Source organism: Trichosurus vulpecula, chromosome 6 (genome assembly GCF_011100635.1).
Source record: "Trichosurus vulpecula isolate mTriVul1 chromosome 6, mTriVul1.pri, whole genome shotgun sequence".
Lineage (NCBI taxonomy): Eukaryota > Metazoa > Chordata > Mammalia > Diprotodontia > Phalangeridae > Trichosurus > Trichosurus vulpecula.
In genome coordinates this window covers 265,246,295-265,263,821 of record NC_050578.1, presented here as the reverse complement: position 1 = coordinate 265,263,821, position 17,527 = coordinate 265,246,295, and the positions used below count along the sequence as shown (strand labels likewise).

The 17,527-nt window shown below is 35.3% G+C and overlaps 1 pseudogene; it reads left to right on the top strand.

The window, feature by feature from the left end:
* Positions 1-12,921: 12,921 nt before the first annotated feature.
* LOC118855107 lies at positions 12,922-13,894 on the top strand (annotated as a pseudogene).
* The last annotated feature ends 3,633 nt before the right edge of the window (positions 13,895-17,527 follow it).

Genomic DNA, 17,527 nt, shown 5'->3' with positions numbered 1-17,527 from the left:
GAATAGCAAGTTGTTCATAGATGATTTGCAGTTTTATGTGCAATCATCTTTTTATTGTACTATGCTACGGAAATTATTATTTTATCCCATGAACTAAAAAAAATTAAAAAAGAGAGAATCAACAAAGAGAACTTCTAGACAAGTAATCCTAGATTTATCCCTGAACTTATACTGATATTCTCTCACACTTTCTCTGGAGACAATCTGGACAAAGGTACCTATCTCCACCCAACCCACTTAAGTTGAACATGATGGGCTGGAATTCACCTAGGTTAGATTCTCTTTACACTTTTATCAAAAGTAAGCTTTCCTTGTTGGGTATAGTCTCACTCAAGATTGATGAGAATGTCTCATTGTCAGCCCCTTCCTTCACAAAGATTGGGTTTTGCTTTAAGGAAGTAAAAAGAGGATGTTTAAGTTCCATGTATAAAGTTGGTTATTGATATAATCAGAAAATAATAATTTTCCCAACGGGTACATGAAGCAGTTGATATGTCTATTGAGCTCCAGGCCATTTGTTTAAAACCTTACTGTAAAGGTGGATCTAATCTCAGCTCTGCCATGAACCTACTAGATGACTTTGAATATTTGGCTTATCTTTCCTGTGCCTCAGTTTCTCTCTGTATGTAAGGAAAGTTGAAGTAGTCTTCAAAGTATGTCCATCTAAAAGACTGAGTGATCCCCTAATGTAAGCTATTTCATGTATGTGAATTTTCACTTTCTAATTAGACTTTAAGTTAGTTCACGAGTCACTTTATGAAACAGTTTAATTTTCCTGGTGCCTTTTCTGTGACAAAATGTCTTTATGAAGATGAAAAGTAGTCATTCTTCAAGTTATTGCTTTCCCATGTAGGATATATCTAAATTTTGACCTTTTTATGAAAACTTATCTTTCCAGGATCAAGGCATTTTCTCAGAAAAGCCTTTCACGCAATATAGCTGGTTAATTCTCTTCCTTCATAAACAGAACAATTTAATTTAAACAGCTTTAGTGTTTATGATTACTACATCATGATTCATATTTTCTGGATTATCTATGTTTTTGTCTTAATTTTCATAATCCTACTCCATTATGTAATATATTGAGACAGTTTTTCCTACTGGTGGCATTTTTTCCTTGTTTTATGTTGAAGAGAAAAAATTGCTATTTCTTTTTTCAAACTTAAAATCATAGTTCTTTAAGTGCAAGGAATCTTAGAGGACAGTTATTCCAAACTCATTGTTTTACAGGTGAAAAATTGAAACTGAGAAAGGTTAAATGAATTGTCTAAGGTCACAGAGGTAATATATGGCAGAGATGATTTAAACCTAGTCGTCTCCAAACCACGCCACCCTCTTCTGCCTCCCACAGCAACTTGGACTCCTGCCCATAGATCTCTTAATTATGATAGGTGACTTTTTGCTGTATCCGCCACGACATTTCCCAGAAATTTTCGTATATATATATATATATATATATATATATATATATATATATATATATATATATATATATATATATACATCTTGTGTAGATGTATTTCTCCAGCCTCCCACCCCACCTGACACCCCTTTCTACACCTAGCTTCCCTTTATGACTTGTCTCTCTCTATTAGAATATACCCGTCTGGAAACTATGATGGTTTTACTTTTTTTCTGTATCATCAGTACTTAGCACAGAACTTTGAATTCAGTAGTTGCCTAATAAATGTTCTTTCATTAATTTTTCTTTCATTTGTTCACTCACTCACTCATTTAGTCATTCATTCAAACCTCATTTTTCTGACTCCTGGTCCATGGTCATGCCAGATTCTACCTTGCTGCAGGATGTCAAAGAAAATACTTGTAAATAAAAGCATGAAAGTAAAGGAGAGTGGGGAAGGTCAAGGGCCTAACACTAAGGCTTGGGGATGGTAGGGCATTCTATCATATAGGAATATAATAAGGTAAAATGTAACTGAGATGTAACAAAGAGAAGGGAAATTATATTTAAGGGACTGGACAGAGTTTGGGGAGGAAATAGTCATAAATAAAATGAATTTTGATTATGGAGTGGTGATTACTAAAAAGTGTGTATGTATGGGGGAGATAAGTTAAATCCCATTAATATTGATGTAAATTAGGTTAAGAGGGAGAGGGTGAAAGATTTGAATTACAATGTTCCAACTACTAATAACTAGTAGTGACTTCATTGCTTTCCCTCCTTTCATTTTTCCTCTTAAAGCAGGGGGTAAAGGGGTGGGGCGGGGACTGGCTAAAAGAGACAATATTGATATGACACAGAAATTGCTGTGGAGAAGTCCAGGGGGCAGGACTTCTTTGACTGAAATGTTGAAGGATGAAGTCATAGAAGAAAGTTGTTGTGAGATCTGGCAGATTTGTAGGCAATAAAGTGGTAGGTCAGCTCTTTGGAGAATGCTGTTGATGAACCACAGCCTTGCACCCAAGGGACAGTTGCAAATGCCCTTGCCTGCAGTTGGATGCTGGATTTCTTTGGCTGAACCTCTGCCAGGTTTTCTTCAATGACATCAAAAATTTCAAGTAGAATCACAATGCCAAGACCATTGTTAATGTTCTAGATAAACTAACAACACATCAGGTAAGAGCTTCATTGTGGAAGGAAAACCACTAGATGCACAGTTTGACAGTGACATACAACTTATGCTTAAAATCAGCATTGATGATCTAGACTACAATCTAGACAAAAATTCAAGGAAGACTTCTTGAACAAATTGATAATTGATTTGAAATTTAGACTGTAGCTCTTTGAATGGAGAAGGCAAGCTTAAAAAACCAGAAGGAATTTTTGAAAGAATATTTGTTGAAGTAAACTGATTGAGCTCTAAAAATAAAGTTGTTGATGCTGTTAATCAATAAGAATGACCAATAATGGTTCAGGTAGGTGGTGCAGTGAGTAAAGCCCCAGCCCTGGAGTCAGGAGGACCTGAGTTCAAATCAGGCCTCAGACACTTGACACACTTAATAGCTGTGTGACCTTGGGCAAGTCACTTAAACTCAATTGCCCTGCTTTCCGCCCCTCCAGAAAAAAGAAAGACCAATAACATCCCTTTTTTCAAGCTTTCAGTTATAATTACATGATGCAGAGATTTCAGGCTAATGCTAATAATGTTAAGTGAAAAGTCATTGAGCCTTTTAATGAAGGCAGAGATAAAAGTAATGGAAAGCAAAAATGACAAAGAATCTACTGGTACAAATGGTGGAGACACAAGAAATGTAAAGGGAAAAAAAGTGGTAAATGAAATGCAAAACTGGAATCTTCAGAGAGTTCAATATCAATAACCACCCATGGACCTTGGATAATTACAATCTTGACACTCAAGCTGGGCAGAGAAAAGGCAGAAAAAGACAACTACACATTAATGTCACTAATGAATGTTGGTATAAAATACTGAATTAAAAATGAACAATAAATTTATAGCAATACGTACAGAAAATATACACTAAGATAGTCTTGGATTTATACCAGGAATTCAGTGCTGGCTCATTTTTGAAAACTATAAATATAACAGATTCTGTAAATAACATATCCTCACAAGCATCTAATTCATTTGGAAATTTCCAACAATGATGCAGGTCACAAACTATCCAAACCTGTGTGACTCTTGTCCATCTTTTCCTTTGCATTTCCCTCCAAAAGTCTACCCAATATGTTTGAGTTTTTATTCACTTTTTCCTTATACCAAAAGGGTACCTATGGAGCACAGCAGAAAAATATATGCCCATGTATATATGTATATGTGTACATATAATTAAATGTTATTAAAACGTTTGTTTTATATATGTATATATGCTTATATGTGTATATATACAATGCAAACATATGTATATGTATAATTAAATATAAATATTTTTATTTTATATATGAATATGTGTATATATACATATGTAAAACAAATTTTATTTATATGTATGTATATCTACCTATATCTATAATCTATATTCTTTATCTATATCTATACTAGCCAGTTAGGTGGCACAGTGAATAGAGCAGTGGGCTTACAATCAGGAAGATTCATCTTCATGAGTTAAAATCTGGCCTCAGACATTTACCCACTGTGTGACCCTGGGAAAATAAGTCAACCCTGTTTGCTTCACTTTCCTCATTTATAAAATAAGCTGGAGAAGGAAATGGCTAATCACTCAGTATCTTTGCCAAGGAAACCCCAAATGGGATCAGGAAGAGTCAAACATGATTGAAACAAACACCAAGAACACCAATACACACTCACCTCCATGCACCTCCCCACTCCCATATCTACCTATTATATATATATTATACATATACACACACCTTATTATGCTTACTTTTTTCTTTTCCAATTCCTAGAATGTGACATTTATATGCATATAGACATGTGTTTATGTGTATAGATGTGTGTGTATGCATGTGTGTATACACATACACATATGTGTATATACATATACACACATGTTCATGCAGATATATGTATATACGTTTTCTATTTTTATCAAACAATTCCTGGACCATGTCTTTTATTCTTGCTCTTTGAAGTTTCATATCGGTTATATGCTGCAGACTATGGAACTCCTCATTTCCATCTGGGTGATATGAATTTTTAACTTTTCAGAGACATATCTTATTTTCTTATAACTATGTTGGCAGAATATTGTGATAAAAAGATGAATCTTGGCTTTCATTGAAAGCTTATTTTTGTTTGGTTCTCAATACTTATTGAACTTTTTGCAACTGTTGACATTGCTGTTCACACTTATCTTTGATGCTCACTTCTCTAGATTTTCATGACACTAAGCTCTTCTTGTTCTCCTATGTGTTTGACCAATCTTCATTCTCTTTTGCTGGATCTTCTCATCTAGGTCATACCCACTAACCATGTATGTCTCTTAGTTTTCTGTTCTTGGCTCTCTTTTCTTTTTCCTTTATGCTATTAACTTGGTAATCTCAGCATCTCCCATGGATTCAATTATCATTTTTATGCTAATGATTCTGAAGTCCACTTATCCAGATTTAATTTCTCTGCTGACTTCCAGTTCCCCATCTCTAGTTGCCTATTTGAATCTCAAACTGGATGTCCACTAGGGCCTTTTGAAAACATGTCCAAAATTGAATTCATTAGCATTTATCTCAAATCATACCCCTTTCAAAATTTCTTATTACTATGGCAGTTGCAACTATCCTCCCAGTCCCAGAACCTATGTGTTGTCCTAACCCCGTGTTTTGGAGGGGGGAAGGCAGGGAAATTGGGGTTATATGACTTGCCCAACATCACACAGCTAGTGAATGTGTTGAGTGTGTGAGAACCAGATTTGAACTCAGGTCCTCCTGATTCCAGGGATGGTGCTCTACTTACTCTTCTATCTAGCTGCCTCCATCCTAACCCTTTCTAACTCTGAATATTTGATCTTTTGCTAAGGCTATTGATTACCTTTTGTAACATCTCTCATATCTTCCTCCTCTTTCCTCTGACACTGTCGTCACTCTAGTTCAGGCCCTCATTGCTTCACACCTGGACAATTACAGCTAGCTGCTTGTTGGTCTCTGTGACACAAGTCTCTCTTCTCATTCCAATCTATCCTCCACTCACTTGTCAGAGTGATCATTCTAAAGCACACATCTCATCATATGACCTCTTGTTCTATAAATTCCAATGGCTTCCTATGCTTCCCAAGATCAAATATAAAATCCTCTGTCATTCAAAGTCTTGGTAACCTGACCTCTTCCTGCCTTCCTAGTCTCCTTACACCTTACTCTCAATCACACATACTACAATCTGGTGTAATTGATGTCTTTTCTTTTTTTGAACAATACTCTCTATCTCCTAGCTCTGGGAATTTTCAATATTTGTCTTCAATGCCTGGAACACTCTCCTTCCTCACATCTACCCTTTAGTTCTACTGGTTTCCGTCAAGTTTCAGCTAAAATCCCACCTTCCGCAGGAAACCTTTCCTGATGTCTCTTAATTCTAGTCCCTTTCCTTGGTTGATTATTTCCAATTTATCATATATATAACTTGTTTGTACATAGGTGTTTACATGTCTCCTCCACTAGATTATGAGCTTCTTGAGAGAAGAGACTGTTTTTCTTATTGTTTGTATCCCTGGTGCTTAGCCCAGAGCCAGGCACATAGTAGGCATTTAACAATTTATTTTTGTCCCCAGATGGGTTTTGTTATACATTTTCTATCTTTATAAAGTAATCCTTTGGTAGTTTGATTGGTATGTGATCGAATAAGTAAAAAATTTTGGCAATATTGTCATTTTTATTATACTGTCTTAACTCATTCAAGGATAACTGATATTTTGCCAATTTTTTATTTGTGTTTTGTAATTGTGTTTAGGTAGTTCCTATGTGTCGTGAGAGGTAGATTTCAAAGTATTTCTATTTTCTGTATTTATTTTAAATACATGATTTGCTTCTATCTCCTCCTGCTGGATTTTTGATAATATGGAGAAATGATGATTTATTTGCACTTAATTTAGATCTGTTGACTTTACTTAAGTTGGTAATTGTTTTAATTTTTAACTCAAATATCTAGGGTTCTGTAACCAATCCATTGTATCATCTATAAAAAGTGATAACCTTGCTTCCTTTTTGATTCTGCTCATTCTCTTTCTTTTTCTTCTGCTATCACTATATCTAGCTATTCCTGCCTTATATTGAACATTAATAGTGCTAATAAGTATCCTTGACTTAGCCCTAATCTTATTGAAAAGGCCTCTAGTTTATTGCCTTTACATATAATAATGGTTCTTGGTTTTAGATAGATGTTACTTATCATATTAAGGAAAGATATATTGCTCGCTATGCCTTCTAATGTTATCTTTTTTTTTTTTTTACAGAAATGGGTACTGAATTTTGCCTAAAGCTTTTTCTTCATCTCTTGATACAAACATTTTTGTCATTTATGTTTATAGTTTTGCTAGCGATAAACTAGTCCTCCGTTAGTTGTGTCAGTTCAATCTGATAATAATGTACAATCATTGTGGGAGTTTTCTCCAGTCCCCTTGCTAACATTTTGGTCAAATTCTTTGAAGAAGTATTAATTAGTCAGTCGATGAGTGCTTACTATGTCCCATATACTATCCTAAGCACTTATTATGTGCTTACTGTGTCCCATGTACTATTCTAAGCACTTATTAAGTGCTTACTGTGTCCCATGTACTATTCTAAGTACTTACTAAGTGCTTACTGTGTCCCATGAACTATTCTAAGTACTTATTAAGTGCTTACTGTGTCCCATGAACTATTCTAAGTACTTATTAAGTGCTTACTGTGTCCCATGAACTATTCTAAGTACTTATTAAGTGCTTACTGTGTCCCATGTACTATTCTAAGTACTGGGATAGAAAGAAAGGGAAAAGAAAGTCTGTTCTTGAGAACTGAACATAAAATGGGAGAGATAATATCCAAAAAATTCTGTGCACACAGGATATAGACAGAAAGATTAAAGATAATCAATAAGAGGAAGTCACTAGCATTAAGGGAGATCTGAAAAGTCTTCTCTTAGAGTATGAGAGTTTAGCAGGGACCTGAAGAAAACCAAGGAAGCCAGAACGCAGGGATAAGGATGAGGAGAGAAATCATTCTGGCATGGGGAACAGTCAGGAAATATGTCCAAAGTGTGGAGATAGAGCATATTGTTAGAAGAATGCAAGCAGTCCATGGCCACAGAATCACAGACCACTTTGGAGAGTGGTGGGGGATAAGGTATAAGAAGACTAGAAAGGTAGGAAGGGGACAGGTATTTATAGGACAGAAGATATTTGATCCTAGAGATGAAATGAAGCTACTGGAATTTATTGAATGAGGTATCAGGGTGGAGAGTGACATGATCAGATCTTTACTTTAGGAAGATCATTTTGGCAGCTGAGTGGTGGGTGGCTTGGAGTGGGTAGAGAGGTGTAACAGGGAGACCAACTACTGGAATATTACACTAATTCAGGTGTGATGTGGGCCTGCCACCCATCAGGGTGGTGGTAGTGTAAGAGGAGAGAAGGAGACATATAAAAGACATCCTGTGAGTGTAGAAACTAGAAGATATGACTATTGATTGGACATGGGAGGTGAGAGTAAGGAGTTAAGGATAACACCTAAGTTGTGAGCCTGCATGACTGAGAGAATTTCATACCCTTAAAAGTAGGGAGGAAGAGGAATCTCTTAGAGAATTGAACAGTTTTTTTGAATGAAATATGGGGAAAAGATTCTCAGTTGAGGGGCTTCAGGGTGAGAGAGGACCTATGAAAAGTTTTGGAAGGAATGAAAAGGTTTGGAAGGGCTGCTTTGTTGAGCTGGACAGTGAATCACTTAGGGAGATATAGAAAGATTGCCTTGCTGCAGTGAGGACTGAGTTAAGATCATGTAACCTAAACATGTAGTTTATTCATTTAGCACTGTTTTCGCCCCAGTTTTATTTAATAGTATATGAGTTAGGGATAAAAGCAGTGGCTGTTGGGAGTCATCCCAAGCTGGAGTTTGACAGGGAAATATCTTCAATAGGATTGAGGTAAGGGACTCTAGAGAAGAGAATAGTGTAGAGTTGAAAAAGTGCATCAGGGGGTCAAGAGGGAGAAGGGAAAGGAACATAGTCAGTGCAGGGCACTGGGGAAATGAACTGAAGGGTAGAAAGATTGTAATGGTGAGACTGAAGAACAGAGTTCTGTGTTGGAAGGCACAGGGAGAAGTAGAATGACAATAGATCATGAATATAAAACAGAATTTCCGTGTTCGTTAACATGGAAGCAGAACACTCGTATGGGAGTGGGGGGTTGGATTTTTCTTTTTCTTTAACAGGTAAAATAGCTATAATGATTTTAGCTTTAAAAGTTACTTTTATATTTTTAAAATATAGATCTAAGTCCCTCAAGAAAAACCCACATTAAAAAAAAGACAAACCCACATTAAAAAAAAACTAGAAATAACTGACATGCATTTGGACCCTGCTGAAGATCGCTCAGAAAGCTTTGTTGGACTATGAAAGGCCCAGTGGAATATGTATCGGCAGCCATTATTTTAATGAGTCTAAAGAGCAAACAACTTTTCCTTGTTATTTATGATGCTCCTTATTATAATTCTTTGGAGAAATGTCAGAGAACCTACTGCAATCAAGGATGTGATAATCACTTTGGCATCTGTGTTTCTTCAGGGACCGATTCCCCAAAGGTCACTGGGCAGAATACTTTACCAAGTACTACAACCCAAGAGTCACCAAACATCCGGTGAGTACAGTAGATTGCCTTGCTGACTTGAACTCTCTCTGTCCTTTGAATCTCCCAATGTGAAGTGAATCAGGACAGGGAAAAGCGGTAGTCTTTAGATTATGTAAAACAACTCACCTTTTGAAAAGGAAAAATGACTCCACTCAACACTCAGGTAATTTTGTCTCCTTTCTCTAGGACAGTTCCTTCAGTTAATACGCGAAATCAAAGTCAGAGGATTGATTTCTGCATAAAGGAATAGTTTCTAGCCTATACTCTAGAGAGTATAGCAAGACAATGAGAATGAAGTGGTGGACTTGAATTAGAAAGGCTTGCATTAAAATCCCTCTAATACTTAATGACAAATCACTTCTGAGACTCAGTTTCCCCGCCTGTAAAATAGGGAAATAATTGCAGCACTTTTCAGGGTTTTTTTGAGGTTCAAATGAGAAAATAATAGTAAAATGTAAAATTTAAAAACAAAACATGGCTCCTACTTGGGGTTCTATAAATACAGATCCCAACTTCTAACTCTAGCCAGATAAAAATGTAAGCAAATTGCAGTGGAGACCAGGGAAGCTGAAAGCATGAATCTGTAATAAAACCTTTACAGTAGAATCTTACAAGTAAAAACTGAAAGCCATCAGAGAGAGCTGGGTTTCAGGTCCATTTCTACCTTTTTAACTCGGTGCCTTCATGTTCTCTCCCACCCAGGGGGATGATTAAATCCTGCTCTGCCAATCTCCAAAGACTTTTAAAGGAATCCCATATTTGTAAAAGCTTTGAGAAGAAGTTAGCTAGGCGGCATGCTGGAACTGGAGTGAGAAAGACCTGAGTTCAAATCCCACCCTATATATTTACTAGCTAAGCAGCCCTGAGGAAGTCACTAAACCTCTGTCATCTTGGTTTTCTCATCAGTAAAATAGGAATGGTGTTATGACCTACCTCCCAGGATTATTGTGAGAATTAAATGAGATAAAGCACTAAATAAATTCAATTATTCTCATTATCATCACCATCATCAAATGAGAAAATAGTTATAATGTCCTTAGGATAGTGCCTGGCACATGGTAAATAGTATACACACACACACACACACACACACACACACACACACACACACATATATATACACACACACATGTACACACACACACATATATATATATACATATATACACACACATACATATATACACACACATATACGTACACGTATGTATATATAATATCATCTTTCTATGTTAGCTCTCATTATTAGTTATTGTCATTAACAATGGGCTATGGCTATATAAACAATAACAAGTCATAATATTACAAATTTTGTTTATATGTGCAATCCATATCCCTAATAAATAGCCAATTACTTTTAAGGGTCAAATGATCATGTGCAAATAGAAAAATGATTATTAATTTCTGATACTGTATTTTGTAATGCCCTCAATATTGGGTAAAGCTAGGAATTTGGACCCAGTGAGTTTTGCTTTGAACATAAGCATTATGAAAAAGTTGAAAACTAATCCAAATGGAGGAAAAGTAACAATAACTATAAAAGTAATGATTTAAGTATCACAGGATGAGAATGGCGTTGACAGCACAACTAAATATCTCTGGTGATTCAAAGTATTTTGATTGAAATAGAATTACTGATGAAATGAGAGTTTATTAACCTTAATTATTATTTATTGTGTTATTGAGGTTCTTGGAAGTCTGGTTGGTAAAGGCTGTGGATAACTTCTCAAAATTATATTTTAAATGCACAAAATAAAATATATATAATTTCAAAGAAACCAGTTATATTGAGATACAGTTAAATATTTTTAAAATTCATAGATTCCAGGTTAAGAATGTGTGAATTGAATAAATAAGGTGGAGGTGTAGGAGTGGTGGACAAATGTTTGAGACAATTAGGCTATAAAGCTGCAGGACACAGCAGGATGTAAAAAAAAACCACTTCATCTGCCATTCCAGGTATTTTGGACAAGGTTGAGCTGCACATGAAGAATTCTTATGGGCCGTGAGGGGGTCATGGGCTATATGCTGAGTCCCTTTGTTTTAACAAGATTAAGGAAACTTTTCCCAATACTCAGATTCTCACATTCATATTGGAATTTAAGGATTTCAAAAAATTGGTTTAAACTACAAAACGTGTTCTCCATTATATTTATTCTGAAAAGAAGTGTTAGTGAATCCACAACAGTATGGATTAATTGGAACTCTTAGCAAATCCAATGAGAGCTATGATGGATTCAGAGGCAGAAACCATGGGTTCCAATCTCTATTCAGCCACTTATCATGTGTGTTCCACTGAGCAAGTCGTATAACCTCTTTGCGCCTCTCTCGTAACTGAAGACTTTGAACAAGTAATCTCTAATGTACCTTATGGCCCTGCCCCTATGATCCTATTTGAAAGTTAAAAGCAAACGGTGAGGACTCAGCTATATTTAAGCAGGTTTAATCTTCAGTTGGTCAGTTAAATAATCATTTGCTATACTATTGCTATGTGCCTGTCAGTATGCTAAGCAATGGGAAGAAAAAGAAAGTCAAAAACATTTCTCCCCTCCCCAAGGAACTCACATTCTAAAAGCAGAGATAACACATTTATATCCATGTAAATAGTCCAATTTTGATCTGCTAGGCGGCATTCCCTCTCTGATGAGGTTCATGAATCTCTAAGTTTTCTTCTAATTTTCAAATCAATTAACCAACTATCAAAATGAATTCTCTGCCTATGTCAGGTACAGTGCCTGGTCTTGGGATGACAAAGACCAAGAATGAAACAGTCCTGACCTTCAAAGAGATTGTGTTCTATTAGGTAGGTTGAGATGAAGAGATGAGAGATAGATAGATGGATAGATAGATAAATTACAGAGGAGAAGAGAGAAACAGAGACAGCAAATGATAGAAAGAGACATGAAGAAACAGAGGACAAAGAAAGAGCATTTATAAAACACTATTGCCTAGAACACTGCTAAGTGCACGGGTACAAGCAGAAATAAGCAAGATAATCCTTACCCTGAAGAAGCTTATATTGTAAAAAAGAAAGATAATATACACACATATGTAACTTTTATTGGATATATGTATACAAATAGCCAGTTTACAACTATTTATTATAATGTGTATAGAAAAGTATTAACAATAAGTAACATTTATATAGTGTTTTAAGTTTTCAGAATGTTCTAAGTATATGCTATACTTGAAAAATATAAAAACAAGTACAAAGTGCTTTTGGTTTTGCATTTTGTTCATTGCATTTTGTTGGAGATTGTATGAGTAGCAGTTTTGCTCATGAAAGGCAATATGTAAAAGGTATCACTCCAGATGAACTTGGAAAGAAAGCAGGGATCAGAGAGAAGGGAGTGGGATGGGCCAAGATGGGAGTGCCTTCTCTGCATGGATCCAGTTAGTGTCAATAGATGTATAAAGGAGATTAACTTGGCATATGAGGAAAATCATGTTTCTCTGAGGAGCCTGTGGACAAGACCTAACAGTTTTATTATGAGAAACACTTTTTAGGAGTGAGAGTTCACACGCTTAGCATCAAGTCAATCCAACTCTCAGCTCTTCCACATGGTAGCCATACTTTTTAGACACAGTTTACCTTGGTGTTCAAGTCAGATGGAATGGAATTATTGTCATGGCTCTCCTATGCAAAGAGGCATTTTAATTCTTTTTCTTGTCCCTTTATTTCCTCTACTCACATTTTTTCTTTGATTTTAGATAAATTACCTCATATCGGTAGACATGGGAAACTTCACCATCATCACTGAATTCCTCCTCATGGAATTTTCCAGCACCTGGGAGCTACAGATTATACATGCTCTTCTGTTCCTACTGATATATCTGGCAGCTCTGATGGGGAATGTTCTCACCATCACTGCAATTGTCATTGACCAAAATCTTCACTGTCCAATGTACTTCTTTCTGAGCAACTTATCACTCTTGGATATCTGCACAATTTCAGTCACACTTCCCAAATTCATTTTGAATTCCATGATTGGCAGTCACTCCATCTCACTTCTTGGCTGCATTGCTCAAGTCTTCTTCTTTATATTTTTTATATCAACTGAGTTTGCTGTCCTTATTACCATGTCCTATGACCGCTTTGTGGCGATCTGCCACCCCCTGCACTATGGGGTTACCATGACACCAGCCCGGTGTCTTTGGGCAGCAGCTGGCTCATGGCTCAGTGGGCTTCTTTATTCATCACTGCATACAGGTAATATTTTTCCGATTGCCTTTCTCAGGATCCAATAGGATCCACCAATTTTTCTGTGATATCTCACAGATGTTGGGTGTCGCATCTTCTGATGTGTTTAAAACTGAGTTTGTATTGCTTTTCATTAGTTCAGGGATTATTTTGTTTTGCTTTACCTTTTTAATAATATCATATGCTCACATCTTCTCCAGTGTGTACAAGATGCCTTCTGTGGAAGGACGCTACAAAGCCTTGTCTACCTGCTCCCCTCAGTTGATTATCCTCATCTTATTCCTCATTTCTGCAATGTTGGCAGTCTTGTGGCCCACATCAGACTCATCACCAATCCAGAATGTTCTTGTTGCAATTGTCTATGCAATACTGCCCCCATTCATGAACCCTATCATCTATAGTCTGAGGAACAGGAAAATCAAAATTGCACTGAGTAGAATCCTGCAGTGGACATTTTTCCCAAAGAAGGAAATTGAGAAATGTAAAAAAATGAGAGGGACATTTTAATAGGGTGCTGTAGACATAAAATGGCACAATTATATTAAAAGTAAAATAAAGATTTGGGTGTTTTGTCTATAAAATAACTCAGAATAAACATTGATAAATTCATTCACTTAAAAAAATTCTCACCCACCTACTGTTTCCCAGCTGATAAGTGTTCTAGGTGATAAGAATGAAAATACAAAAAGGAAATAATCTGCCCCCCCCCCCAATTAAGGACCTTAAATAGTTGCAACCATAGGTTGTCCATCCCCCATCCCCATGGAAATGTTTGTACCAAAATATGTATTTTTTAAAAAGTTGAAATAACCTAGGTCAGGATTAAGCTGTAATTGTGTGAGTAATGATATAAACCATGGTCAAACTTCCAGCAATGCAAATAGATTAGGAATTCATTTACCTTCAATATTTAAAATTACCTTTAGCAGCTGACTTCAATCAAGTGTTTCCTTCAGTATAGGAGTGTCAAGTCCCTCTACCAAACATATTCCTTGATTTCACACCTTGATGTCTTTACTCACACTCTTATGTTTGGAATGCTCTGCACCCCTTCCAACTGTTGGAAACCTATTTACTTTTCATACATCACTCATATTCACCTATTTCATAATGCCTTCCTTGAACTCTTGAATTAATAACTAATCACTGCTTAAACTTTGTGTATGATTATATTATACACACATATATACATATATGTATATAATTTTGATGTATTTATTGTATTATATTTTCTGTTATACCAATGTATATGTATGCCTTACCTGTACTACTCTATCAATACTTATTGAATGTGTCTTTTTAAAAAAAGCTATAATTTTTCCAAGTGACTAATGTAGTCTTTTGTGTATAGAAAGATTTTTTTTTTAAAATAGACTTTTTAAAATTGATGTTTTCACTTTCCTACATGACCATCGTATCCCATCTATACCTTCTCCCTCCCCCTGAGAACCATCTCATATAGCAACATTTTTTAGAGAGGAAAAGATAATGTCAACACAATTGATTGACATACTGAGAAACTCTGAAAGCAGGTACAATGTGTAACACTTGTGTACCTTTCACCTTCATAAAAGGGTAGGTTTGGAGTGTCTTCTCATCTCTCTTCATTTGAGTCCCACTTGATACTTATAATTTTGCTACGTTTACTTTTAATTTTTTTGTTGTGTCTTTTTAAACAATTTATGCTGTACTTATTGTGTATATTGTTTTCTGGGCTCTTCTTGCTTCTCTCTGAATCAGTTCATGAAGATCTTTCTGTGCTTCTCTGTATTCATCACACACATATTTTCTTCCAAGACAGTAGTATTCTATTCCATTCATGTTCCCCATTTTTTTTCAAACATTTTCCAATTGATCAGCATCTACTTTGTTTCACTTCTTAGCTATTGCAAAAAGTCCTATTACAATTTTTTTAGTATATGGGGACTTTTTCTTCTTGGTGGCTTCCTTAGGGAATACACCCAGTAATGGAGTTTCTGGTTCAACGGGTACAGTCATTTTAGTCACTTTATTTACATCATTCCAAATTGATCACACCATTTCACAGTACCATCATCAATGTATTGGTGTGCCTATCTTTCCCTAAACCCTCCAACATCAACTGTTGGTACTTTTTTTTTGGTCATTTCTGCCTTTTTACAGGGTATGAGGTAAAACATCAGAGTTACTTTGCTTTGCATTTTGTTTGTTATTAGTGATTTGAAACATTTTTCTATATGGGTGTCAATGCTTTGCATTTCTTTTGAGAACTTTTTCTATCTTTTGACAATTTATCTATTGGGAATGGCTAGTAGTTTCAGGTGCGTGTGTGTGTGTTTGTGTGTGTGTGTAAATTGTTTATATATCTTGGACAGCAAACCCTTGTCAGAGGTGTGTGTTAAAAAGATATTTTCTCCCGTTGAACTACTTCCCTTCTTATCCTAGACGCACTAATGTTGTCTGTGTAGAATCTTTTTAGTTTCAAGTAATCAAACTTACTTGGTAAGAATAAATCTGTTACCCGTAGATGTGAGATGTACATGATTTACTTCTCTTCGAATTTTTTTATAGTATGATCTTTTAAGTTACGGTCACATGTATGTAATTTAGAATATATTGTGAAGTGTAGCATAAAATGTTGGTCCAAGCCTAATTTCTGCTGGATTGCTTCCCAATTTTCCTAGCATATTTATCTGATAAGGAGTTTTTCCTAGGTTCCTATTTTTCCCACTTTATCAGATAGTGATTTATTGAGTTCTATTGTTTATGAATCTCTGTTGTCTCATCTGTTCCATCAATGTATCTCTCCATTCTTTAAACAAAACCATATGGCTTTGAAGACTGCTTAATAATATAATTTGAGGTCTGGAAGTATTCTCCCTTACCCCCTTACTTGTTTTCATGATTTCCTTTGATATTCTTGATATTTAGTTTTTCCAATAAATTTTGTCATCATTTTTGTCAAGCTTTGTAAAGTATCCTCTTGGTAATTTGATTATATGGCATTAAAAGTATAAACTCATTTTGATAGTATTGTCATTTTTATTATATTGTCATGGCTAGCTATAAGCACTGGCTATTCCTCCTGCTATTTAGGTTGTTCTTTAATTCCTTCAGGAGAGTTTTGTAATTGAACATATACTAACCTGGAAGGATGATCCCAGGTATTTTATGCATTTTGTAGGCATTTGGAATAGGGTTTCCTTTTCATTATTACTTCTTGTGCTTTGTTATTATTATATAGAAATGGTATTGATTTTTGAAGATTTGTTTTATAGCCTGTAAGTTTGTTGAGGCTATAAATTCTTTCGGTTAATATCTTTGCTGATCCCCTGGGGTTTTCCAAATAAACCATCATATCAGGAAACAGAGACAGTTTTGTCTCTTTTTCCACCTATTTTATTCCTTTAATTCCTTTTTACTTATTGATATTGTTAAAATTTCCAGAACTATATCAAACAATAGGGGGCAAAGTGGGCAACATTCACTCTTGTATTTATTGGAAAAAGTTCTCATGTATCTCCATAACATATGATTCTTGTTTTTGGTTTTAAATAGATGCTTTCAATGATATTTTAAAACCTTGGTAGGTTTTTTTTAACCATAAAAGAGACTTGTATTTTATAAAAGGCTTTTTATTTTTGCTTCTGTTGAGATGATCCTATGGTTTTGGATGTTTTAATTTTTAATGTGATTAATTATATTGATTATTTTCCTGAAGTTGAACCATCTTTGCATCCCTTGTATAAATTCTGCTTTTTTAAACGAATCATTTGTTGGATAAATTCCTAAAATCTATTTGGGTTTGGTTTAAAACTTTCAAGTCAATGTTCATTAATGATATTAGACTTTAGTTTTGTTTTTGTGTTTTATCTTTCCCTGGTTTAGTAGGGTTATTTCTTTCTCAATTTTTGAGAATAATTTGACATATGGATAATAATTGTCCTTTAAAATCTGATGGAACTCATCAGGTCCAGGAGTTATTTTCTTTGGTAGTTCATTTATAGATAGTTCTATTTCCTTTTTGAGATCAGGTTGTTTGAGATCTCTATTGGATCTTCTTTTTTTTGGTTGCTTCTTTTTGGTCAGGGCAATTGCATTTAAGTGACTTGCCCAAGGTCACACTGGTAGTACATGTGACAAGTGTCTGAGGCCGGATTT